The sequence below is a fragment of the Cetorhinus maximus genome, chromosome 21 (assembly GCF_964194155.1).
Source record: "Cetorhinus maximus chromosome 21, sCetMax3.hap1.1, whole genome shotgun sequence".
Classification (NCBI taxonomy): Eukaryota; Metazoa; Chordata; class Chondrichthyes; order Lamniformes; family Cetorhinidae; genus Cetorhinus; species Cetorhinus maximus.
In genome coordinates this window covers 77,922,972-77,950,083 of record NC_135899.1, presented here as the reverse complement: position 1 = coordinate 77,950,083, position 27,112 = coordinate 77,922,972, and the positions used below count along the sequence as shown (strand labels likewise).

General features: G+C 44.2%; 1 protein-coding gene across 2 annotated transcripts in view; it reads left to right on the top strand.

Annotated features, from left to right (window-relative positions):
* The first annotated feature begins 956 nt into the window (after window positions 1-956).
* LOC144696025 (PR domain zinc finger protein 1-like) overlaps window positions 957-27,112 on the top strand; it is a 116,192-nt gene continuing 90,036 nt past the window's right edge. The window contains exon 1 of one of the 2 annotated variants that reach the window (XM_078567199.1): window positions 957-1,100. The gene's annotated coding sequence lies outside the window, so the exon portion shown is untranslated. Of the gene's footprint in view, window positions 1,101-1,449; window positions 1,564-27,112 lie in introns of those variants that run through there. The other variant, XM_078567202.1, reaches the window with a different exon arrangement.

The following is a 27,112-nucleotide window of genomic DNA, read 5'->3' as shown; positions in this document are numbered from 1 at the left end:
CCAGAGGGTGCTGATGATCCCAAATGCGCTGCCTGGGGGTGGGGGTGGGGGGGGGGGCAGAGGCGGGTTGCCTCACATCCTTTAAAACCTGGGTGGGCACTTGGCACGTCATAACATTCAAGGCAATGGGCCAAGTGCTGGTAAATGGGATTAGGTAAGTAGGTCAGGTGTTTCTCACGTGTAGGTGCAGACTCGATAGGCCTCTTCTGCACTGTGAGATTCTGTGATTTATGGCCTCTAGTGTTGGACTCTCTAACATGTGGAAACATCTGTGCATTTAGCCTTTCAAGCCACTTAATAATTTTAAACATCTTTATCAGTCTCCTCTTTTTGTAGTATGAATGAGGCAAGTTGGCGCATTGTGCCTGTATTGTGCATAGTACAGCTATCAATTATCTCACTCCCTTGCTCTTTCCACGTAGCCCTGTCATTTTAATTTTATTCAGTTACTTATCCAATTTTCTTTGAAAGCTACTACTGAATGTGACACCTTTTTCAGGCAGTACTTCCTAGAATGCGACAACTGGCTGCGTCAAATAAAAAAGTTTCCCTCATGTCACTTATGATTCTTTCGTCAATCACCTTAAATCTGTGGTGTTCTGGTTACCGACCGTTTACCCTTGTAAAACCTTTCATGATTTTGACTGTCTAAATTTTGACCACCACCTTAGCAGGAAACACCCTCAGCTTGACTGGCTGAAAGTAAACTGCATTGAGATGAATGGGGTGGGGAGTTGGGTGCTGTGGAGGGATTTTACCCCAGGCTTTGACGAGTTTCGGGCTGAGGGCGGTGAGCAGCACCTTTCACGCAAAACTGACCGAGTTAACCTGAAAGTGGGCTGGTCGTGCACTTGAGTCACTGAGGCTGTCAGGGAGAACGAGGGATCTCCTTGCTAAACCCAAACGCTCCAGGCTCCTGTTGTTTTGGAGATCTGACGAAACGAATACAGGTTCCTAACTGTGCTTTGCCATTTGCACACCCACAACAGCCCGGCTTGTTTATATTTAGACACTGTTCCCCCTTTTGAATGAAGGCAGTCAACAAACACCCATTCTGAACTCCTGGACCAGGAATTCCAAGATCCAGCTCGAAATTAGAGGTAAGTTTAAAATGACCTTTTCTAATCCTCCCAATTTTTGTATTTTTATGCATAGAATACATTGTATAATTTAGGGGAAAAAAAGCTTAAATTAATGGATTATTATATAAATCCCAAACTTTTAAACATATTACGAACAAGTGTCTCTAAAAGTTTAATTTGCATCAATGAACGATTGTTTTTTTTTTAATTGAGCTGTTTTATATCTTTTATTTAATGCGTAGTGATTCATTTTGAATTTGATGTATTTTATATAAGATCTTTTTTCTTATTGAGTCATAAGCGGCCCCTGTGTTTTATTCTGATTAGTGGTTTGATTTGCGCGTTCTCCACTGTAACAGCCGTTCCCCGCGATGTTTCTAAGCCCGCTGAGAGTTCAGCTAACATTACCCACTGCTCGGCATAGTCACGAAACCTAACGGAACCGAGTGAATGAGAAGGATTTTGGCGGCACATTTAAAAAGTCAGTTGCTTAGCGATGAACCAAAATTTTTTTAAAAAATGAAAGAAAAATACCCCAGCCCCCGAAGTCTGAGATTAAGAACGGAAAATATTGGTAGTTTTAGTAAATTCTTCAGGGATGATTCAGGCAAGACAGAGAGTCTGTTGGTAGCTTCTCACACTGGTGTGTGATTTGGACATATTGGGAAGTTCTTGTTTATCTTTTGACAGTTTTCATCCCACCCAGCAACCTGACTGTTCATTAAATTATCCTCAGTTACACAACCTTAGTGATGAGTGCGCCATCAGATCTATACATGCTCATCCTCCTGTTTAAATATAGTGTAATATGATTGCCCCATGATGACTGGTTTCTGTCATAATTCACTCTGTGCCTTCAGTTAACATCAACAGTAATTGTGGAAATCCTTTTCTAATTCTGCGAAATGTGAGATGATGGGGCATGGCACGCAATGTATTATTCTGCTGCTAAAGCTACTAATATGTTTCATAGGGGCCTGTTCCTTTAAAGCCATAAAGTCAAATTGCTGTGAATGGGCACATCTTGAGGTCCACTATTGTCAGTGCAGGGAATATTTCTTGTAACTACATAAAAATGGAGCCTGATATTTACGTAACTTTACCATATTTACTGACAAGACAATATATCTGCTATGTCACTCTACTTATAAAAATACCTTTAACCTTAAATTCTTCTTTCAATTGAAGAAAACTTCAATTACTGACCCACTTTCTGATCAACCCTTGTTAATAGTATCAATTGAGGTTAAGTTTGTACAGGTGGGGGGCAGTGATTGGATGGTTATTTTAGTACATATGAAGAGATGCTTACTGACACAGGAGGAGGGTGGAGTATGGCGATTTATACCCGTAATCTTTCACATTGTACATGATCAATTAAATTGCACTGCCTATACGACAGACCTGCATTTGTAAATCGCCTGATCATGTACCTCAAAAATACCTTAAAGTGTCTCACACACAAAGAATTACTTTGATGTGATGTGGCTGGTACAGAAGGAAATCGGGAGTTGGTTTGCACACATCAAAATGCTGCAAACAGCAATATAATGAATGATGATTTGATCTATGTTTGGTGATGTTGGTCCAGAGGTATATATGCCAAAAAAAAAATCTGGCTATCAGGAGTATAACAACCCCTGCTGTAAGTCACTGCGGGTAAAGATGTGGGAAATCAATTGCTACAAAATACACTTTTTGTTCACGGGATGTGGGTGTCGCTGGCTAGGCCAGCCAGCGTGTATTGCCCTTGCTCAGAGGGCATTTAAGAGTCAACCACATTGCTGTGGGTCTGGAGTCGCATGTCAGCCAGACCAGGTAAGGACAACAGATTTCCTTCCTTAAAGGGCATTAGTGAACCAGGTGGGTTTTTATAACAACGGTTTCATGGTCATCATTAGACTTTTAATTCCACAATTTTATTAAATTCAAATTCCACCATCCGCCATGGCGGGATTTGAGCCTGGGTCTTTGGATTACTAGCAGTCCAGTAACAATACCACCATTGCTTCCCATGTCTTATACAATGTTGGAAATGCTGCCCTTTGATAAGATGTAAAACTGAGTTCCCATTTGCCAGTCCAATGGTTTGTGTCTCACATCTGTGTTGAAGGGGAGCAAAAGGCTTTCTTTTTGTTTTGGCATTTATTCCTCTCAACCAACACCACCAAACATAGATCAAATCATCATTTGTTATATTGCTGTTCACAGCATTTTGATGTGTGCAAACCAACTCCTGATTTCCTTGTGTACCAGCCACATCACATCAAAGTAATTCTTTGTGTGTGAAACATTTCAAGGTGTTTTTGAGGTACGTGATCAGGTGATTTACAAATGCAAGTCATTTAGAGGCAGTACAACTTAATTAATCATTTGTAATGTTTTAATTTGAGAAACCTAAGTGATAGTGTAGGCCATAGTGTAGGACATTAAGAGTGAAAAAAGTCATAGGCAAGATTATATAAAGCAACAAATGGAGGATTAGTGTCACCTCACTTAAAAGTCAGTATATTGTGCAAGGAACTAACAAATAAGGCAGGTAAACAGTGTTAAAATCCTGGGAAGGAATGAGTTTGAGCAGATTAGCACTGTTTAAGGATATCAGCATGTATCAAAGTGCTTCTTAGCTAATTAAGTACTTTTGAAGCATAGTAACATAGTGAAATGGGGCAACCAATTTGTGTGCAGCATGGTCCCACAAACAGCATTGAGACAAATGACCAGATAATCTGTTTAGCAATGTTGACAGGGGGATAAATATTGTTCGGGTCACTGGGGAGAACTCTCCTGCTCTTCTTTAAAAAAAATATCGTGGGATCTTTACATCCACCAGAGAGGGCATACAGAACCTTGGTTTAACATATCATTTGAGTAGAAGAGGGCCGGAATTTTCCACCCCCCCCCCCACCACCATTGGCAGGGCCAGCAAGCTATTGAAGGGCGGAAATTTACGGCCACATTGGGGGTGGGGATGGGGCTGTAAAATGCGGCGAGCCATTCTAAACTCCATTGACTTCAGTGAGAATGGAAAATCCTGCTGTCCTAAAATTTGCCCGAAATCTCCGTTCACATTGGTGGGACCAGAAGATCTCACCGGCGTGAGGGGCTGGAGAATTCGGCCGAGGAGACCATAACCTGCAATACTTTGGTGCTCTGTTTGTCTGCCTCACCTAGTATGTGGGATTAACGTTTCTGCTTTCTTTGATCCAATCTTTAACTATTGAACTTGAAAAGCTAAAAAATATTTCAATGTAAGTCCGGTAGTTTAGAAATTATACTGTGTGATATAAGGCTGGGCATATTTGTAGTGAGTTTCTCCAAAAGCTGTTTTAACAGAAACACTGCAATAAATGAATCATAGAATGATTACATAGAAGGAGGCCATTTGGTCCATTGAGCTCATGCAGACTCCCTTCAAGAGCCATTAAATTGTCCCATTCCCTTACCATCAACTGAGCCACAGCTGACACTTAATAATAATAATTTATTAATTAATGAATATTACAAATCCCTGTTTCCTAAATTTCATTTGATTATAATTTACAGCAGATTTTGAAGTTGAATTGATTGTCAACAAAGCTTGGCCTGTGGATGTTGGACTCCAATGAACATGATATACCCAATGCCTCAAATTCCTATTGATTGGGACCTGCTTGTCACCCACTTATTCAGATTTCATTGGGATTAATATGATTGGCATTGAAGTTGCTGTCATTCAGTCTCCTGCCACCATACAGCATCACAACAGCATCATCATGCAAAACCACATGAAGCAAATGCACTCCTTGGGGACTAAGATTCAAAAAAAATCAGTGCCTGTTATATTCAAACATCCAAAGAATAGGAGGCAACAGAAAATAAAATTGGGTGGAATGTGAAACAGGCAGTTGAGACTCAATCGCCTGCCTTGTACTAGCACCTAAGACAAATTTTACCAACATAGAATCAAAGGGCAGAATTTTTCATCTGGCATGTGGGTGCGTGCCTGACCCGCTTGAGCGTGAAATAGTGTATGATGATGTGGGCGAGCACCCTGACGTCTTCGCGCACTCGCACAATATTTCAGTCGAGGGCATGCGCGAGAGTCGGAAGTGCACCCGCCGACAATTAAGAGGCCTATTAAGGCCATTAAAGTTGTCATTAACGGAGATTTCTTGTAGCCCGCCCAATGTTACAGGTGTGGGAATTGGCCAGGCGGCCTTTGCATTTTTCAGGAAGCCTCAGCCAAGGGCGGGATGAGGTTTCCATTATCAAACGAAAAAGAAATGTTTGTACAGAATTTTCATCTTGCATATGTACAGGTGACTGATTTTGATGCGTGGGCATTTTTTTGGGGAATTAAAAATCTTTTTTTATTGCATTTAAATTCTTCAGCTCCCTGAGGCAGCTCTCTGCCTTCAGGGAGCTTTCACTCCGCGCTCCCCAGTGCCCGCGCTGACTTCAGCGCTCGCCCTCCTCCTGCCCCCCACCCCGGCAGCGCAGAGCTTCTCAGCGCCCTCTTCACTCTAGCTGGGTGTTAATTGGCCAGCTAGCGTGAAATCGCGGTCAGGGGCCGATCGGGGTTGGGGGTCTGTTCCCCAGCTGCTCCTGGGCCCACCGATTGTGGGCAGCCACTGAACTAAAAATCCTGCCCAAAGAGTTTTACAGCATAGACACGTGCCATTTGGCTAATCATAATTTCTCAGAAAGAACGATCCATTCTCCTGGCCTTTACCCCTTTGACTCGCCAACCCTGTGCTGGCTCTTTGGCACTTAGTTCCATTCTTCTGTCTTTTTCCCATACCTTTTAAATCATTCTCTTTCAAATATCTCTTCCCTTTTAAAAGTTCTCATGAATTCTGCTCCCAGCATTGCGTCTAGTCGAACTTCCTACATATTAAACTCTCTGAGTAATAAAAATAAATTCCCCAGCTGTGGCCTGTATTCTCTCAGCGTTGTCTTAAAATTATGACCTCCAGTTACTCGTTCACCAACAAGTGACACTAACCTTTTTCCTTTTGAGTTGACCAAAACCTCAACCCAATCTTCTGTTAAACTTTTTTGTAGTCACGAACAGAGTCCTTGGGTGTAATTTGAACCTGAATCATGGGGCAAAACTAGATGATTCACAGTTCATCTGGACACTCCCCCAAGATTCTCAGGGTAGTTTCCTAGGCTGGCCGGCTGGTCTTCAGCTGCTTCATCAATGACCTTCCTTCCATCATAAGGTCAGAGGTGGGATGTTCGCTGATGATTGCACGATGTTCAGCACCATTCGTCACTCCTCAGATACTGAAGCAGTTCATGTCCAAATTCAGCAAGACCTGGACAATATCCAAGCTTCGCACCATACAAGTGCCGGGCAATGACCATCTCCAACAAAAGAAAATCTAACCATCACCCCTTGACATTCAATGGTATTATGGTGGAGGTAGTGGCATAGTGGTATTGTCACTGGACTAGTAATCCAGAGACCCAGAGTAATGAAAAACTCTGGGGATCCGGCTTCAAATCCTGGCCGATGGTGAAATTTGAATTTAATTTTTTTAAAAATCTGGAATTAAAAGTCTAGCGATGATCATGAAACCATTGTCGTAAAGACTCACCTGGTTCACTAATAGAAATCAGCTGTCCTTACCTGGTCTGGCCTACATGTGACTCCAGACCCAGAGCAATGTGGTTGACTCCTAAATGGCCTAGCAAGCCACTCAGCTCTCAAAGGCAATTAAGGGTGGGCAATAAATGCTTTCCTAGCTAGCGACACCCACATCCCATGAAAGAATAAAAAAAGAGTTTGTCATTTCCACAATGGGGAAGTCAACAGGATGGGAGGTAAAACAGCTGGCTGATTTGCTATCACCATTATCCCCACATTATCCCCACCTTGTTTCTCTGGCCTATCCTCATGACTGAAGCCCTGAAGCCTTTCCTCTCTAGCTATCACCTCGATGAGTATCTACTGCACTCTCTTCATGGCCTTGGCATCCTCCCTAAAATAAGGCTTCCACAACTTGTCTCAAAATTCTAACTGTGGCCTAAACATTGCAGTTATCAAGAGAGGTTCAGACAATTCAAGAACAGAATCAGGGCTGTCGGGTGTAAGTTAATATTATGTCTTCATATTCCTAAGGCAGGAGATTGAAAATACAAGACTTAGAGAGAGGAGCAGAAGGTCAGGGAAGTCGATTGCTGAATGAAATATCTGAACTGGAGAGCAGAGAGATTTGATTAACGGATCTGCTGTTTAATTGAGACCATTGGCTCAGTGTTCCAGCATGCTGATGGTGCAGTAGGTATTTTTATTTTTAAAGAGCAACATTCCTTGAACTCAGTAACAATATTCTTACTGTGCCAGTGTTTTGACAAAAACTTACAGGATAATTTAATGAACTTGCACTCCGGCATGGAGCTCCACCCAGTGAGAGCAGCTTATCGGGAAGTGAACTGTGAGCCAGAATTACTGATATGATCCTCAGTCTATTGCTCATAAAATTACCCGAATCAAAGATCAATTTGATCCAATATTTCAAAATGCTCAAGGTGACTGGCAACAGTGGAGCTCGGTTTTTCTATAAGCTAGGGGACTTTTTATGTTTAGTAATGTGAAGTACCTCAACACTTGCTGTTCCAATTTTCCATCAACTGCTCCCAGGGCAGGTACAGCATGGGTCAGATACAAAGTAAAGCTCCTTCTATACTGTCCAACCAAACACACTTTGGGCAGGTACAGCACAGGTTAGATACAAAGTAAAACTCCATCTGCAATGTTCCTTCATTAACACTCCCAGGACAGGTTACAACATGGGTTAGACACAGAGTAAAATTGAGGTGATTATAGAAGTTAATAGTTTCTCTCTATTTGCCCTATTTCCTCTGGTGGGAATCCAGTTTTAAAAAATGGGAGCATAACCCTAAAATTAAACCTTGGCCATTGAGCATGATGTCTGGAAGCACTTCTTCACACAATTGGTAATAGAAACCTGGGGTTTCTCCAAAACACTGAGGCTGGGGGTGAACAGCTGTCAATTGAAAATGTCAAAACTGAGATTGATAGAGTGTTGGAACTAAGGCAAAGAGATGGAGTTAAGATGAAGATCAATCACAAGATAACTGAACGGCAGAACAGACTCAAAGGGCTGAATGACCTACTTCTCTTCAGGATAGTATAGGTATTGGACTAGACTTGGCACTGGGGTACTGGACCAAATAGCCTCACTGTAATTTTTATGGTTCTATGAAGAATGACCACATACTTTGGATTTTTTGAGACCACCAGTCGCTAGAATTGCAACCCTCTAAGAATCTGTTTCTTCATTTCAGGGGCATTTCACCTCCTGAGAAACAATTGCCACAATGTTTGTTAAAAACAGTTAAGATTTTCTTGCCCTGGCTGCTCCATCTCTCACAGCAAAAAACATAGAAATATTGAAAGTGGATTAGTAATCTTTTAAGTGAAGCAAAACCCCCAGGGGAACTGTCTTCACCTCTGAGCCCTCTCACCAACAACCAGTCTGAAAGGATCAAGAGAGTGAATGGAGCTGTAAATAAGCTGTGTAATGCTATACACACACTTGGAGCTGAATCAAGTTTAGGGGAAGTCCATGTAATATTGTGCACTAGTGCCCAGTTTATTTTTGCCTGAGTGAATTGGCTTCCCAACGATGATGGTGGTCTCAGAGGCTTTTCTGTTGTGATAACCAAATGGCTTCCGAAATGAGATGAAAGGCTAATGGTGGTTTGGAAATCAGTGAGCTGAAGTGATGATCACTCCACTAATGACTGGGCTGGGACTTTGTGGGTATTTTGCAATTCATTTGGAGAGAAGGATACGCAAGCTAGCTGTTGTTTGACAGGAATCCCCAACATTATTTTGATCAAAGTACGCCCTTGTTGATAAAGCTTCCAGGGAACTAGTATGTTGGAACTGAAGCATGATGCATCAAACATGATGGGAAATGGTTAGAGAAGGAAAGACTTGTAGAAGCATGTAAATCCCAGGCCTCAGGGAAACTAGTAAAAAGAAATCTTCAGGTTGAAGGTAAGTGCTTCCCCTGGTCCACCAAGCTCGTCCCTACATCTCGCCATTCTCCCCCGCAGGGGTTGGAGATCAGATCCCCTCCCAGGCCCCTCCAACGCTCCCATTAGCAGCAGCAGGTGACTTCCCAGTGGCTGCAGGCTGCGGCCTGCTCAAGGGTATTTTTTAAATCATTCATGGGATATGGGCATCGCTGGCTAGGCCAGCATTTATTGCCCATCCAGCACTGTTCAGAGGGCGTTTAAGAGTCAACCACAGTCACATGTAGGCCAGGCCAGACCAGACCAGTTAAGGACGTCAGATTTCCTTTCCTAAAGGGCATTATTGAACCAGATTACTTTTTACAACAATTGACAATGGGAACGTTTGAGGACTCTGGGTCTATACTCGATGGAGTTTAGAAGGATGAGGAGGGATCTGATTGAAACTTACAGAATACTGAAAGGCCTGGATAGAGTGGACGTGGGGAAGATGTTTCCATTAGTAGGAGAGACTAGGACCCGAGGGCACAGCCTCAGAGTAAAGGGAAGACCTTTTAGAACAGAGATGAGGAGAAACTTCTTTAGCCAGAGAGTGGTGAATCTATGGAATTCATTGCCACAGAAGGCTGTGGAGGCCAGGTCATTGAGTGTATTTAAAACCGAGATAGATAGGTTCTTGATTGGTAAATGAATCAAAGGTTACGGGGAGAAGGCGGGAGAATGGGGTTGAGAAACTTATCAGCCGTGATTGAATGGTGGAGCAGACTTGATGGGCCGAAAGGCCTAATTTCTGCTCATATGTCTTATGGTCTTATGGTCTCAGGGTCATCACTAGACTTCTAATTCTAGATTTTTATTGAATTCAAATTCTACCATCTGCTGTGGCGGGATTTGAGAGATAGTGTTGGTCATCACATCTTTCATTCACCATCACGTCACTTAGTTTTGCATGTTTTAAGTGCCAATGAGTAATATGTGTGTTGGTCATAATGGGCTAACAGTGCTGGTGATAAATAATCCATATGCAACATGACTGCACATAACAAAAGTGCAACTTAATTCTGATTAAATAACTGGTTTTGCCATATCTCAATGTACAGCATGGCACAGAACAGAAATATTCAGTGAAAGGGTCGTTCATTGTGGGACCTCAATTTATTCATACCCTTTTTCTCCAAATAGGGAACCAGTTAGTTTGAATTAGTATTTGATCAGCATGCTTGCTAGTGCAGTGAATGACTCAATATTACGATACACTGAAGTAATTCAACCTAAAGAAATGTTGTGAATGTGTGGGGAATACCGATTAGATTTCCTTTGAGGTAGAGGAGTGTGACTGGGTGTTACTTAAAGACACTTTAGAATATCTCTCTTATAGAGCCTATCTTATGCAATTCAGTACAGGGTGGTCCATTTTTAAACCTTCATTCACACATGATGTTCGAAGAAGCCTAATGGGAACTTGGTGGAATGGGATAGGACACTGTTCTTTTATATTCTGGGCACCGCACCTCAGGTAAGGTATATTGGCTTTGGAGTGGGTGAGTCGCAGATTCAGCAGCTAAAGTTAGATTATTGGCACCTTCCACCTTTTCCTTCATGCAGCAGAAAGCTGGATCCTCCCTCCCCTCCACCACCACCACCTCCCCTAACCCTCAGCGAGTCAAACATCCCTTCACCCAGTTGCCCCACAGAAGATATAGGATATGCATGCTTTCCTTCAGACAGATGCCTCTAACCCCCAGAATGGCCCAGTGGATACCTGCAGTGTGGTACAGACAGGAAGGCCTCAGATACTGTCCCTTTAGTGACAGGAAGGGAAGTTAGGCATGTCTGCCATATCTGATCATAGGAACATAGATGCAGGAGGAGGTCATTCAGCCCCTTGAACCTGTTCCACCATTCAATTAGATCATGGCTGATTTGTCCATTATCTCCATATACCTGTCTTGGTTCTGCAATCCTTAATACCCTTGCTTAACAAAAGTACACTGAGCACAGTTTTGAAATTTTCAAATTTTGAGCCCCAGCCTCAGCAGCTTTATGGAGGACAGAGTTCCAAATCTCCACTACCCATTGTGTGAAGAAGTGCTTCTTGACATCAGCCCTCGAATGGTCTAGTTTTAAGGTTATTCCCCCTTGTTCTGGACTTCACCAAAGGAAATAATTTCTATCTACCCTATCAACATCTGAAACACTTCAGTTAGATCACCCCTTAATCTTCTATATTGAAAAAATGCAGTCCTAGGGCAGAATTTTAAGGCCCTGTTGCAGCGGGGGTGGGACTGTAAAATGTAGCGAGCCATTTAAAAGTCCATTGGTTTAGGCAGGACTGTAAAATCCTGCCAGCATAAAATTCTGCCCCTAGTCTATGCAAACTGTTCCCATGATATGTCCCCTTTTAGCCCCAGTATCATTCTGATGAATCTACACTGCACCCCCTCCAAGACCTGTATATTCTTCCCGAGGTGTAGTGGCTGGAACTGAAGTTAGTATTCTGTATGGGGTCTAATCTTTATATTATTGTGTTGCTGGATGGAATAGTTTCAATGATTTCTGATGACTGCTAGCAATAAACACTAACATTTACTTTAAAATATTTACAGATTATGGAGAACAGTCTTACAGGCTTCTGACCATGCTTGCTTTCCTCATACATTCACTCTAGACTGCCCAGAGTCTCATCACGTGTATATGTCACTCCCTTCTATGACATCACAGACTATATTGTAGTTAATCCTTTATGAAACTTAGTCTAACTTACTCCATTATACTACATCTCCCCGCAAGTCTCTATTCAGACTTCAACATTCTCTAATGTTCCTGGAAACCCAATGCTTCAGTCTCCTCATCATTCTGAACATTTCAGTGTTTTGAAGTCTCATTTAAATGTAGCCTCATTTTGCTCTCTTAGGTAAATGTCATTTCTCTCTCTCTCCATGTTCTCTTCTTGTTCTCTCTTCTCTCTCCTTCCTCTTTTTTTTTGAGATTCTCACCTTCTCTTACACTGATAACCATTGTGATGCCTTCACCAGTCTACCCTACCTCGTTCTGCTCTTGATTGGAATAAGGCATTCCCTGTTGTTGGTCCTCTGGACGTTGTTGAACAGAATTTGAACTAGTAGATGGTTTGGGATCACCTGCTTCAGTGTCTTCTTTCATTTATGATGATTGAGACCTTCCTGTTCTCTGGTTTTTACTCTGTTGCTCAATTATGATCAAAGCTCCTCTGTTTCTTCTCACTGTGCCTTGTTCCATCTGGACGACGTAAGATCATGGATGTGATGGTTTCTCCACTGTTTTGTCAAACCTCAATTGATCTCTGATCCAAACCTGTTCTCCCTGTCGAAGATGTGATAATGTTCTTGCTCTGAGACTTGTACATGTGATACACCTGGATATCATTTGTTCTAATAACTTTGACAGACCCAGCCACCAAACCGAATACCATGCTTTGGCTTTGCACTTGGTAATAGCTAAATGAACTTGATGTAGGCATTGTAATATTTCAAGTCTCAATGCTTTTGGGATTACTATTCTATCATTGTATATTAGTAAATCAAGGATCACTGTCAGACAGGCTCTCTGCTCAAAATATGATCTCAAGATGGGACTATGTGGTGTACATGCTGGCCATCCTCCAACTGGGAATGTACGGACTGTCATCATAGCAAACACCTCGACTTCTTCCGCAAATGCAGTGGCCGGGATTTTCCAGCCCTGTCATGATGGGACCTGCTGCGGGAGATTCAGTGGCCTAGACAAAAGGTAATTGACTTCCAGTGGGACCGGACGATCCCAGTGGCAGGCGGGGGCAGAAATCCCACCCAACATCGCATTTTCCTGGGTTCTCTGTTTCAATGCATCTCCTGTACTCTGTTGTTTCCTTTAACATAAACCATATGAGTATCAAATCTCTTTAATCTTAATTTAAATCTTTGAACTCTTGATGGCGTCGCTGCAAGCTATTTTCAATTCTATAGTGTAACTAAAGTTTTATGATGTGTTTCTATCGTAATGTGAAGAACTGAGATGTGGTCAGCAATTTTCTCGCATGCCCATGTGGCTGCTAATGCTTCCTTTTCGATTAATGCATTTCTCTTCTCTGTATCTGTTAATGAACATGATGCATAATAGACTAATTTGCTAGTTTTCCATCTCTTTGTACCTGAAAAAGTAATGTCCCCGATCCTGTAGAGGATGTGTCCACTGCAAGAATTGTCGGTAACTTCAGGTCGTAATGTGGTAATATCTCTGATGACATCAACCCCTCGAATCATTTCTGATGTGCTTCTTCCCAACATTATTCATTACCTTGGCGTAACAACTGGTGTAGTAGCTCTTTGAGCTCTGTTAAGATTTTCAGGAATTTTGCCACTGGATTCACCATTTCCATGAACCTTTGTAACTCGGTGATGTTCCTTGGAGCTGGAAACTCTTTTATAATTCTGGTCTTCCGATCTTTATTCCTGATGTATTCCACTATGTGACCAAGAAATCTGATTGTTGGTTGTGAAAATTCACACTTATTGTTGAGTGTCAATCCTGCCTCTTATATTCTTCTCAGCACTGCTCTCACTCTCATGTCATGCTCAGCCTGAGTGGACCCATGTATCAACACCTCATCCATGTGGCAAACAACTCTGTGTAAGCCCTGTAAAAAATTTGACATTGTTTGTTGAAAGATCACTGGTGCTGATGTCATTCCAAAGTGTAACCTGGTAAAACAGAATCTTCCAAATGGTGTTATGAAAGTTGAGAAGCTTGGACTCCTCTTCTAGTGGTATTTGCCAGGATCCACTGTTAGAGTCTAATTTAGAGAAGAAGGGCTCTTCTCTAATATTCCTAAACTCTCGTCTACTGATACCATTGGATGGACCTCTTTCACAGCTTTATTGAGTTGTGTGAGATCAACACGTATTCTTATGGAGCTATTTGGCTTTGGAACTGGGACTAACCTTGAGCACTTTGGCTCTTTCAAATGACTCCTTGTCTTACCAATATGTCGACCTCTTTCTTTACCTTTGGGAGTAAAGAGTGTGGAACCTTTCTGGGTGCAGATAGCATGTTGGTTTTGCTTCTGGGCTTAGTGTTATAGGATATGCTGTTTTTAGCTCACAATCCTATAAATAGCTTTGGATATTCTGCTCTGAAGTCTCTTGGTTGACCTTCAGATTTTTTAATTTATTTTATTCTACAAATTAGATTATGTTCCATAGATGCCTTTCTACTTAAAAGTGAACTTCAGTATTTACTTTCTCTCTGTGTTGCAAAGTAGCTGTTAATTCTCCCAGACACTTCAGCTCTATTCCTCCTGATCCATGTAGCTTTTTGTAGGATGGTTGAAGAACTCTCGTTATTCCCGTTATTCAGCATCTGAAGGAACTGAAACTGCTGCTCCCGTATCTAATTTAAAATGTGTCTTATAACTTTCCACTGGGATCTCTGCACTCTATTGTTTCCACTTACTTCTTTAATCTCTCCCAAGAGGGCTATCTCAATGTCTTGTGAATCTTCAACTTTATGGACTCTGTTTCCTTTTAAAACTTTTTGTTTTGGAGTGCTCTGCCTGTTTTTCCTACTGTGGCGTCCTGCCTGAAAATGCCCCATCTTTTTTCACCAATGGCATTGTGCATCTTGGGTGGCACAATTCTCTCACCCATACCTTTCCCTTCCACACCAGCAACGGTTAGTCTGGGCTGCTGCCATTAATTGCTTTTTATGCCGCATGTGTCCCCTTCTCTCCATTTTCCTTTTTTTATGTTTGATGAATTCAATCCCTTTTTTATGTTTGATGAATTCAACTATCTGGGATTTGGGATTTGGGCTCTCTTTTTTCCCCCAGACAACTGATCAGTTTTTCCTCCTGATCTTGGTTTGCCTACTTAATTGAATCATCTTCGCCAGCGTCAAGTCTCCTTGGGACTGCAAATGATCTGATAATGCATCATCCTACTCCAACAACTATTCTGTCGCAAATTAGCTCCTCTTTCAGATTACAATGCTCGCAATCTTCTGTAATCGACACAAATCATTCATAAATCCATCGATGCTTCTCTGGGCACATTTATTGAATTTTGCGTGTTCCACAATGATGTTCTTGCTGAGAATGAAACATTCTCCAATTCATCAATAACTTTGGCATATACAGCTTTACCCTCACCAGGCCCCAGGGTAACTAAAATGTTGTCTGCACAGTCGCCCATTGCTTACAACAGTGTACTGATCTACTCATGGTCTGGCTTCGCTGCGAGACCCGATGCAGTGCAAAATCAAGTCAATCTCTTGTACCTAGGCCACGCTTCAACCTGATTTAGGCTTGCAACTTTCTCGGAACTCTCCGGTAGAGGTAGAAATTTTTCTAGTAACATGTTTTTACCACTTGCCCCCATATATTATTGTGTTGCTGGAGTGGAGTAGTTTCAATGATTTGTGAAGGCTGCTAGCCATAAACACTCTAACATTTATTTTAATGTATTAACAGATTATGCAGAGGCATCTGACCATGCTTGCTTTCCTCTTACTTTCACTTTAGACTGCTCAAGAGTCTCTTGTCACATGAGTATTTGTCACTCGCTTCCATGACATCACAGATTATTACAGTTAGTCTAACATATTCCATTACACTACAGCCTTCAATGCCAAGTGACCCTGCTGGGAATTTTACGTGTGTGAATATCCAGTGAGGATTGTTTGAGCTCTGTGTGATGCCCCCTGCAGTCAAGCAGCCTGCTAGGTATTCTTTATCTGGAAGCATGGCTGCTAGTCTGGCATCTCTGCCAATGAGGCTTCTCCTCTAATGGCCACTGATTATTACTGGGCTAGTGGAAACAATTGGCAGTCACTTTCACAGAAAGAATAGTGGAAGTGTGGAACTCTCTCTTCCAAAAGAGTGTGGATGCTGGGAGACAACTACAGCTTCTGGGACTGAGCTGGATAGATTTCTGTTGAGTAAGGGTATCAAAGGAGATGGAGCATAGGTGGGTAAATGGAGATGTGGTACAGATCAGCCATAATCTAATTGAATGGTGAAACAGGTTCGAAGGGCTGAATGGCCTCCTCCTGTTTCTATATTTCTATGTTCCTATGACTTGTTTATAAAGTAACCACTATGATGGGCACTAATTCATCAGGAACCCATCCTCCCAGATAGGGATGGTAGAGAGAGTCATGTGGAATTAGAAGAAGGGAGCAGGACATGGTATGCATCCATTCAAAGATAAACGTGTAAATCAGAAACCTTGCTTGCCCTATCAGAATTGTTTTGTTTTTGCCAATATATAACGTTTCGGACTCAGAACGTTAACTCTGTTTCTCTCTCTACAGATGCTGCTAGACCTGCTGAGTCTTTCCAGCATTTCCTGTTTTTGTTTTAGATTTCCAGCATCTGCATTTTCTATGGGAAAAGTGAGTCAGCCCCTTTACGGTTATACATAAGCCAACTGTGGTCAACAATGCCTAGTGAGCTGAAATTGCCTACACGCTCAAGGCAGGATCAATTCCTTATTGAGATTAATAGCATATGTCGCAGCACACTGCTCTTAGGCTGCATGTGATGTGCAGCCTGTAACATGTTTGGAGTCCTGTCGGCTGTCAATCAAACTTTGTCACTGGATTTGCACTCTAATCTAACCCACAGCCTGAGGCTGTACGTGTTCCTTAGACAACAATGGAATTTGTACCTATGAGTAATCTGTTGAATGCAACTAGTTCTCTTTTGGGCTGGTGCCATGTGGATCTGAGTCATTCTTTCTGGAAATTAACACTGTCAGGCACACAACAGCTTTAGGAAGTCAGTGATAATTGCATCTTAAGCATCCGACCCAGGACAGATTTCTCTGAGTGGACAAAGACTTTTCAGGGCAGGAGTGTTGGTGTTTGATGGGACAGCATAGAGGTAGTTTTACTCTGTTTCTAATCTCTGCTGTACCTGCACTGCAAGTGTTTGGGAAAATGTAGAGGGAGCTTTACTCTGTACCTAATCTGAACTGTACCTTTCTTATTCATGTTGATAGCAGGTGTGTGGAATGGAAAGTAGTGCCAGTGCTCTGCACTGACCACCATGGCCTCAATAAATGTAAAGCTGACAGAGCTGAGCACTTCCGAAGAAGAGTCATATTGGACTCAAAACGTTAACTCTGTTTCTCTTGCCGCAGATCCTGCCAGACCTGCTGAGTTTTTCCAGCACTTGCTGTTTTTATTTCAGAACTAACACTTGCACTGTCATTGAGGGATTCAGGGGGCTGAGTAACTAAGGATAACTGGACTCAAGTACAGAGTTGAAAAGTGAGCCAAACTTAATCTTTTTGTGTTTGGCTGCAGAGGTTGGTTTGTGACTGTGATCCTGAGAGAGGACAAAGGGGCCCTGGATCGCCTGACTCGGTTTTCAGCTTGCACAGAGAAAGTCTGCACCCGCAGTGGGACTTGTCAACTTTGTTCTTCTTAGTGACATGTAAGTGACGCAGCTACCCAAAGCTGCCTTGCTTCTTGCATGGTGTGCACACTGTTACTGTTTCAGATTTCAACCTGGGGAATTAAATATCTGGTAAAGAGTTTTTTTTTTGTTTGAAGTTGGGTAAGGAGACAGAAGGAGTGTCTTATTTTGCTCCAACCGTATTGCGCAGGGTTGCCAACTCTCCAGGATTGCCCTGGAGACTCCAGGAATTAAAGAATAAACTCCTGGACAGGGGAGACAAATCATTGGATTGTTAAAAATTTTTTTTTTTTAATGGTTTTGAACTTTTTGTTTATCAGTTATAAAAATATTGGAGATGGAAAAGAAAAGGTTACTTGACTCACAGTCAAGAGTTATCCCATCGGTTAATGAGGAGTATATTGGTTTTCCAATTGGCCATGGGAAGGTGAGGCATCACGAGGTGGGGCATATTAGGGCAATCAATGGCAGGAGTGTGAGGGCAGGGCAGCTGAAGTCAGGTGGCCATGTGATGGCACCCAGGACTATATCCAGCCAAAGTTGGCAACCCTAGGATCTCACACAAGCAATCTGACAATGCAACTAACACCATATAAATTATTGTGTAATCAATTCCTTTGGTCAAGGCTTTGCTTGTTTAACAAACTTAAAGTGCTGGAACTGTGTAACAGGCCCATCTGAGCGTAAAGCAATAAGACAAGCTGATGTTGGGGCCTTTTGTCAATACTCCCTCTTCACTTTATAAAACCTGTTGCAAACTTACCTTTCTGATCAAGTCTTATGCTATCACACCTGACTCCACTTCACTTCACTTATACTTGTGAAGAGGGAGTTGAGAATTCAGGTTTCTTTTTACAAATCTGTGGGAGTTAGGAGTTGATCTGAAAAAGGCCTTTAAGATTATTAAGGGTTATGGCAGGATAAATTAGTGATGAATTGATTCCACTAGTCAGTAATAAGGGGAAACAAATTCTGATCCCTCCCTAACAGCACAGTGGGTGTACCTGCACCAGATGGACTGCAGCGGTTCAAGAAGGTGCTCACCACCACCTCCTCGAGGGCAATTAGGAATGGGTAATAAATGCTGGCCTTGCCAGCGATGCACACATCCCATGAAAGAATTTTTTAAAATTCAAGATACTTGTAAAACACAATTAAGGAGGTGGTTAGAAAAATATCTTTTACACAGCGTTAGATAGTCAGAATGTGAAATCCTCGGCCACACATTGTTGAAACAGAACCCATCAATTCTTCAGAAAAAGGATACACCCCTCTGAGTCAGAAGGCAGTGGGTTCAAGTTCCACTCCAAAGACTTCTGTCTAGTACTTATCCCTCAAGCACCATTGCTAAAACAATCTGATCATTGTTTCATTTGCTTTTTATGGGAGCTTGCTGTGCACAAATTGGTGCTGTGTTTTCTACATTACAACAGTGATCACACTTCAAAAGTGCTCCATTGGCTGTAAGATGCTTTGGGGCTACCTGCGGTTGTGAAAGGTGCTATATAGATGCAGGTTCTTGCTTACCTCGCAGTCCTCCACGCTTCCCCTCCAGGGTAGATGCTGCCATTGTGCACGTACCTCTGAGACCTTCCACCTCCATGGAAGGTGGTGATGACCTGCACAGTGTAACCTGTCTTCAGTCTGCACATATCGTTCTGATTACCCAGTGACAGCTGCCATCTTTCCTATAGCTCATTGGCACCTCTTATCTCTGAGGTCTCTTCATCACCCTACAAATGCGACCGCGGGGCCCAAGCCCCATACTCCTGTGCCCTCACCCATTTCTGGGAACCCTGCTTAAAGCTCCTCAAACAAACCCTGATCATTCAGAATTGCTCTTGGAGTTTTAAACAGCTTTATTAATTTCAAGTAAAGGTTGACAGCATAGCTTTCTTCATGTATGAGCAGGAAGTTCCCTGAAATTCTCACCCACTCAGAGAAACCTATATCATTTGGAAGGCGCAGAGTTAGAAACTCTTAAAGGTTTAGGGACTTGGGAATCCTGCATCTTTGGGAAGTCAGGTATCATGCTTGAGAGTGATTTAAGATATAACTCCGCTTTCCTCCAATTCTGCCTCTTACACACACCCAATTTACGTTGCTTAGTGACTGTGCTTTCAGCTGCTAAGTTTGTAAGTTATATAGAAAGGCAACAGGCGCATGGGAACACCTACGTGAGCAAGCTGCTGTCTAATGTTACATACCAACCTGTCTTGGCTGTATATTGCACTCTCTCATCATTACAGGATTTCTCTATCCAACAGCACTGTTGGAGTTTCTTCATCACACAGTTTGCAGTGGTTCAAGAAGGCGGCTCATCACCACCTCCTCGAGTGCAACTAGGGATGACAATAAATGCTGGCCTGGCCAGCGTCACCTGAATCCTGTGAATTAATATTTAAAAAATGATCTGGAATTCCCTGCCTAAACTTCCCTGCTTCACTACCTTTCTCTCCTTTATGACGTTCTTTAAAATCTACTGCTTTGACTAAGGTCACCTTTGGTCACCTCTCCTAATACTTCATTATGTGGCTCAGTGTAAAATTTTGGCTGATGATACTCCTGTGAAGCACCTTGGGATACTTTACTAAATTAAAGCCACTATATAATGCAAGTTGTTGTTCTTCTGCCCCCTCGGCAGGTCCTAACTCAAGTCACGCATGAGATTCTTGAACCCCTTACTAGGGAATGAGTAGCTGGGGTGGTTTCCAGTTACCTTTCTCCATTTTGATTTTCTGAGGATATTCTCCTAAGGGAGGCTTCAACTAGGTGTAAAGAGCCAGCCTACCCTTGATGATGGTGGGCATGCATCAGACTCAAACCTCTCCACTGGAGGAAGAATCAAGTCCGACTCGAGGACAAATCCAGGTTGATATGCCCAGTGCAGTACAGAGGGAGCTCTGCAATGTTGGAGGTTTCAAATGAGATGTTAACCCAAGGACCCCGCTGCCCTCTAAGGTGGTTGTACAGATCCCATGACATTATTTCAAACATGATGAGGGGAGTTCTCCCCTCAACCGCCATCGCTAAAAACAGATTATCAGGTCATTGCTGTTTGCGAGACTTTGCTGTGCGCAAATTGGTTCGAGTTTCCCACATCACTACAGTGACAAACATTCAGAAGTGCTTTGGGGCACCTGAAGTTGTGAAAGATGTAACAGATGTTTGCTCTTTCTTCCCATCCTAATGCATGGGGCTGTTAGGGTAAAACAGAGAGGCTCCTATCATTCCGGCTGATCTGACTTTCCATGCGCTGACAGATTAGCCTTAGTACTCAAATAAAAGGCACAAAATGACAGGTAACCTCAGCTTCTGACACCAGACGCTCAGCAGTATTGTCAGTGGGCTTGAGACTCATTGTTTGGGAAGATATCAGTCGCTCTCGTGTGTCAGAGCTGGTGACAGCTCAAGATTGCTGAGTCCAAGATGACTCACTTTGGTGGCAACCCGATCACCTGGCCTCTATAAAAAATCTGATCAATAATTTGTCACACATTGAACAGCTCAGACATCGTGCTGAACACAAGAACTGTTGGTATCAGGTATTGACTGTTAGTGGCAGCTTCTTGGATTGCTGGTGACAAAGTGGCTAAAAATAACTGCTGCCCTTTCAGTTCATCAGGAACACGAGAACTCACGCCCTGCATGGTTGTTTTGTCCTGATGTGAGTAAGTAGAGGATTTGGGTATCGTACCTATTACTTTCGCACCTTTTTGTATGTTATAGGAGGGTTTGCATTTCACAGGATCCGTGAGGTGCTGACTGAGACTTGGAGGGGGAATACGTTTAAAGCTTTAACGCTTACCTGTAAATGGATTCTCAGCATCTCAGATCACCGCCCACTGTTGAAATCATCACTTCATATTTTCATATCTTAATGTTCTTCTCTTGGAGAGTAATGCAAAATAGTAAAATTATTCACAGGATAATTGTGTCATGGGATCTTTTATATCCACCTGAGAGGACTGGTGAGAACAATTTCATCCGAAAGTCAGCACCTTCAAGAGTACAGCCCTCCCTTTGTATTGCTTTGGGAGTGTCAGCCTAGATTATATTGTCAAGGCTGACTGTCTGTGATGTAAACACCTTTTCCATGCTTATGGCCATCTTTATCCCCGTCAAGAGGGGCATTAGAGGGAAGGGTTCTATGGGCTGCCCCAGCCCCTAAAATGAGGTAGAGTGGATGCAAATATTCCACTGGATGCCATTCCAGAATTCTGAGTCGGAGCTCCAGTCTCCACTTGGCGGGAATGTCGAGAGCCGGTGTTTGAACCCAGGATCTCCTGGCTCAAAGTGGGGAATGGCGCCCCACTGGGCTAAAGGCTACTGGTGTCTTTTATTTTATTCATTCACGGGATGTGGGCTTCGCTGGCTGGGCCAGCATTTATTGCCCATCCCTAGTTGCCCTTGAGAAGGTGGTGGTGAGCTGCCTTCTTGAACCACTGCAGCCCATGTGGTGTAGGTACAATCAGTGTTAGGCTGTGGATCCCTCCCTGTTAGAAACAGGGTCAGGGTTTGTCCCGAAATCACTTCACCTGTAACTCCCATCCAATAACCTGAGATGGATTCAGGCCTTGGCCCTATAAGCGAAAGGACAATATGCCAACTCGTGGCACCGCTCTGACTCCATAGCTAAGCAGCGAATTATACCCATAGAAATGCGTGACATTCCTCTTGACTAATCCTTCCAAGATTCTTGCGTTCACCCTCACAACATAATACCAAATAAAGCACAATTTATTGAATGGTACAAACTGGTATGGAGAAGCAGAGAAACAGAATGCTTTTCAGTGCAAGGACATGGTGCTTACCTCATTGAATTTTCTTTTTGTAACAGAGCCGGATAAATCCAATAAATTGGAAGGGAAAGCTTGATGGGGACCTCTGGGTGCATATTTACTAATCTTTGAAGTTGAGAAGGGGCAAGTTGAGAAGGCGGTTAAGAAAACATATGGGACAGAATTTTGAGTTTGGCGGGCGGGTGCGATCGGTGGGCCTGGGAGTGGCCGGGATAGGTGCCCGCTGCCCGCTGCCCGCGATGGGCTCCCGACCGCGATTTCATACTGGCTGGTCAGTTAAGCCCCGCTGAGTGTGAAGGGCAGCTCCCCAATGGTCAGGGAGGGTGGGGGCTTGTCGGCTGCGGGGTCCAATGGAGACCCGGCAGCTGGTTTAAAACTGGCGCAGTCAGGCCCTGGAAGGCTGCTGGCGATGAAGATATCTTTGGTGTTGTAAACAGGAGATTAAAAATTATGGATTCAAATGTGGCTGCAGACGCCAGGCGAGAGGGCAGGTCAGGTGGGCACTCGGTCCCCCTGGTTTTCTGATGAGTGCCTCGTCATCCTCCCGGAGGAGGTGGCTGCCAGGAAGGACACCTTTGTCCCCAGGGATGGAAGGAGGAGGCCACTGCACCTTACAAAAAGAGCTTGGGAGGAGGTGGCAGCGCAGGTCAGCAGCCTCGATGTTGTGCGGTGCACCTGGGTCCAATGCTGCAAAGAGGTTTAACAACCTGCTGCATTCGGGAAGGGTCAGTACCATGTTGGCATGGATCAGTGTGTTGAAGTGTTAAGGGCTGGCCATCCCCCCCGTGGAGCTCAGGGGTGTTAGAGTCTGAGTGCCAACCGTCAATGAAGCCGGGGCTGGCCAAGGGGGTGAGACCTGGCTGCCTGGACTGAGTGCCTTGCAGCTCGAGGGCCACGACTCTGTTGTGCCCTGCAAGGTGCTCCTCCGCTGGGTTGGCCAAGCTGCAATGGCGCTGCAGGTAGAGAGTGGACTAATGCACAGTCCTCTGTCCTTTCAGGAGAAGACAGGCCATAACAATATTGAAAGGTCACAGATTGGCAGAGGGCCAGCTAACCTCCTAATCCTAACTAGGTATGAGCAGGATGCCTTGGAGCTGGAGAGGCACCACACGCCTCGGTCAACCTGCCACAGAGAGCCTGGGGTGTCAAGCGCAGGTACGACTTTCTCTGGTCTTCATCCCCAGACCAATAAACATAAATAAAACCTTGCATAACAGAAGATCACCCCTGACCAGTCCCTCTTGTGCTCATAGTGCCTTAAACTTAAGTTTGCGAGTGCTATGTCTTGGTTCTCCCCCTCTCGCTGGAAGCAGCATTGGAGGCAGCTTGCGGACTTGATAACCTTGGTGGTCGTCCTCTGGCCAATGAAGCCTGTGCTGTCCCTGATTGGGAGTGAGCAGCCAGTGCCACAGCTGGAATCTCCCCAGTGCCGCAGCCTCATCAGATGCCACGGTCACTGGCAGAGGGGCGGAGGAGCTGCTGCCATCACCCAGAGTTCCCTGAGAGGAGCCACCAGAGACAACAAGCAGCTCTCACGCCAATATGAGGTCACTCTGGACCTCCCTGCTCACCATTGATGGACCAGAGAAGGTTCTGTTAATTTATTTTGACTGTCAGCATTAGATAAATTTTCTTTTGTCATAATGGCCTGAGTTTGCTTCACCTTTTTTATTTAATGTGGTGCAGGGTATCCCAGTATGTAATGCTGGGCATGGGTGGCTCAAAACTCTATTGCACAGGCACTGAGTGGAGATTGGGTTCAAAGGAAAGAGTCATTTCAGACATCCAGGATGGAGGGGGCACCCCTGGCAAGGAGATGGGATCGGTTATTTGGCAGCCTAGCTGATGGAGTGTTAGATCCAGGTGCCCCTGCCTCCCTGGATGTTACCAAGGTTGCCTCCATGCCCTCAGCATTCTCCTCACCAGGTTTCTCTTCTGACTCACTACTGGGTTCATCCTCTGTGGCCTGTGGAGCTGCATCAAGATCCTCTTCCTTCAGTGGGTCCCCCCTTGCCAATGCCAGATTGTGGAGATCGCAGCATGCAACCACTATCAGTGACACCCGCTCTGGGGGTATTGTAGTGCTCCCCCTGAATGGTCCAGGCATCGGAAGCACATCATCAGAAGACCTATGGTCCTCTCTGTCACCACCCTTGTGGAGGCATGACTTCTGTTATAACGCTGCTCTGCTTCTGTTCTTGGGTGGTGGAGAGGTGTCATAAGCCACCTTTTCAAGGGATAGCCCTTGTCACCCAGCAGCCATCCATCCAGTCGGGCTGGAGCACTGAAGAGCCTCGGCATCTGGGTGTGTCCCAGGATACACCCATCATGGGAGCTGCCAGGGTACCTTGCACAGACTTGCAGAATTTGCATCCTGTGGTCACACACTATCTGCACATTCAGTGGAAGTGGAATCCCTTCCTGTTGATGAAGGCACCCGGCTGACCCACTGGTGCCTTGATGGCCACGTGTGCAGTCGATTGAGCCCTGGATACGGGGGAACCCAGCAATTGCTGCAAAGCCTCTGGCTCACTCAGCCAAACTGGCCTCGTCTGTACGGAAATGAATGAGCCAATACCTACCTGAACAGAGCATCTGATACCAGCTTGATGCAACTGTGGACAGCTGATTGGGAGACTCCACACAGATCCCCAACTGACCCCTGGAAAGATCCGGATACATAGAAGTTGAGGGCCACTGTGACCTTCAGAGCCACTGGCATGGGGTGTCCACCTACACAGTCGGAAGTGACCTCAGGGCCAATCATCTGACAGATGGAGGTCACCATATCCCTGGAGAGGCGGAGCCTCCTTCGGCATTGCACCTCGAACATATTGAGGTAGCTGCATCGCCTCCTGTGAACCCTGTCAACAGGATAGTGGCATCTTCTGCGGCCCCTAATGCCTTGGACTGTCTGCTGGCCCTGCGCCTCCTGTGTCTGCGCCTCGTCTCCCACAGGTCGCTCCCCTGGAAGCTGCATTGGGGCACCTGGCCTCCTCTCCCTTCTGCCCCTCTCTTCCTCCTCAGGGGAGGTGCTTCTAGCAGAGAGCACAATCCCCATTACCGGGTTAACGGAAGGCTGCCCCTGATACCTGGAAGGGTCCACATGGTCTGAATTCTCTGAAGTCCTTAGAGACACCAAGGAGCCTGAAGTGAAGCCTGGAAGTGCCAACAATGAACAGATATGAAGCTGTCACATACCAATAAGTCACCAGAAGCAAACTATCTACTGAACTCCTCACTACTCTCACTGGCAATGCAGCTGACCATTTTACCCCATCCGTGGTGTTGGGAAAATTCAATCCTAATGTTCTACGGTTCAGGCAGGGGAAGAGGTGCTGGCTGCAAAACAGCATCCCAGCCACCAGGGGGTTGATGTGGATTTTTTTAGTAGTGACATCTATTGATAGAAACCAAAGACTGCATCCCTGTAAGTCTTGAGTTTGAAGTAACTGAAATGAGTTGTTTAGAGTTCCTCCCTACAATATTTCTCTCCTTTCCTCCTTGCTGGTCAACAGATGCCTTCAGTCCTCCAGTAGCCATATATTCTGGTGAAACCTGCTAAGCGTGCTTCAGGATCTGCTGCCTGCTCTCAAAGTTGTTATGATCCCAGCTGAGATCACCCCTGGACAAGCCTGATCCCATGTTTGTTTGTTTAAATACATGGCGAGTAGCTATTGGACAGAGTCACAAGAGTCAGCTGATGAACTTTTAACAAAAGAATTCAACGTTTATTCAACAAGAAAAAATGAACTATATCACAGTACTCCTTCACCCACAACTACACCTTTACAGATATATACAGTTTTGTAAGGATAATACAAGTTATAAAAGCTATCTTATACTCTAATGTTCACAGTAAGTACACCATCCATGTACTATTAGGCACCCTGTGGTCAGACACACCACACTCTGAAACCAGGTGACAGATGCCACCTCAACCAGATGCTATGGTTCTCTCCTCAACTTCCCCCAAGATGCTTGTCCCACCATGAGTCAACTGGTCTCACTGCACTCAATCTTTCACATGAGGGTTTCCAATCTCCACTCTCCAAGAACTTGCTTTGCAATCTTCTCCCAAACTGACCATTTCTCTCAGACGCCATCCTCAAGGGTTCACCTCCAGGGTTTTGAACTCTCCTTCTGGTGTTCCTCTATCCTGGGTCACCGCATGCATTCAAGCTGTCTTCCACGCACTCTCACCGACTCAGTCGTCCACAGTGCCACTTCTTCACATGCCCATAGCAAAGAGCTACAGACCTTCAGCTGTCTCTTTGGACCTTCTTGCCTCTAGCAAGCTGGTCTCACTTTCAATCTACTTTCTGCAGCCTTTGTCTCTTTAAATCTGAAGCTTGGAGCCTTTCTCTCTGCCCTTCACTCTTAATTTCATCAACAGGGCCTTTTCCAGGTTCCTGTACTTCCTTTGACTAGAAGGTCTGCTTGGGACTTTTCCCTGTTTCCTTCTCATTCTTTGGCCTTGGGACCTTTTGGTTCTTTTGGGAAATCTAGAGCTCCCTCTCCCAGTGTCCAGTCTCTCTGGGATCTTGGCTTCAAAATGAACTTAAAGCTGCAGTTTCTTTAGTTTTTCTGTGTATATCTGTGGGAGGAACCTGCCTCCCTGGACCCCTGTTGCTAGACAACAGCCCAATTCTTCTATTCTTGTTTGTTTAACCTAGCTGCAACAGTCATAAAAAAATCTCATTAGAAATGCAAGCATCTTTTTAAAGTGAAACTAAAACTCAATTTGACCTTTCTTAACACAGATACAGAAATACAAATCAAACTTAAACTTCAAAGCT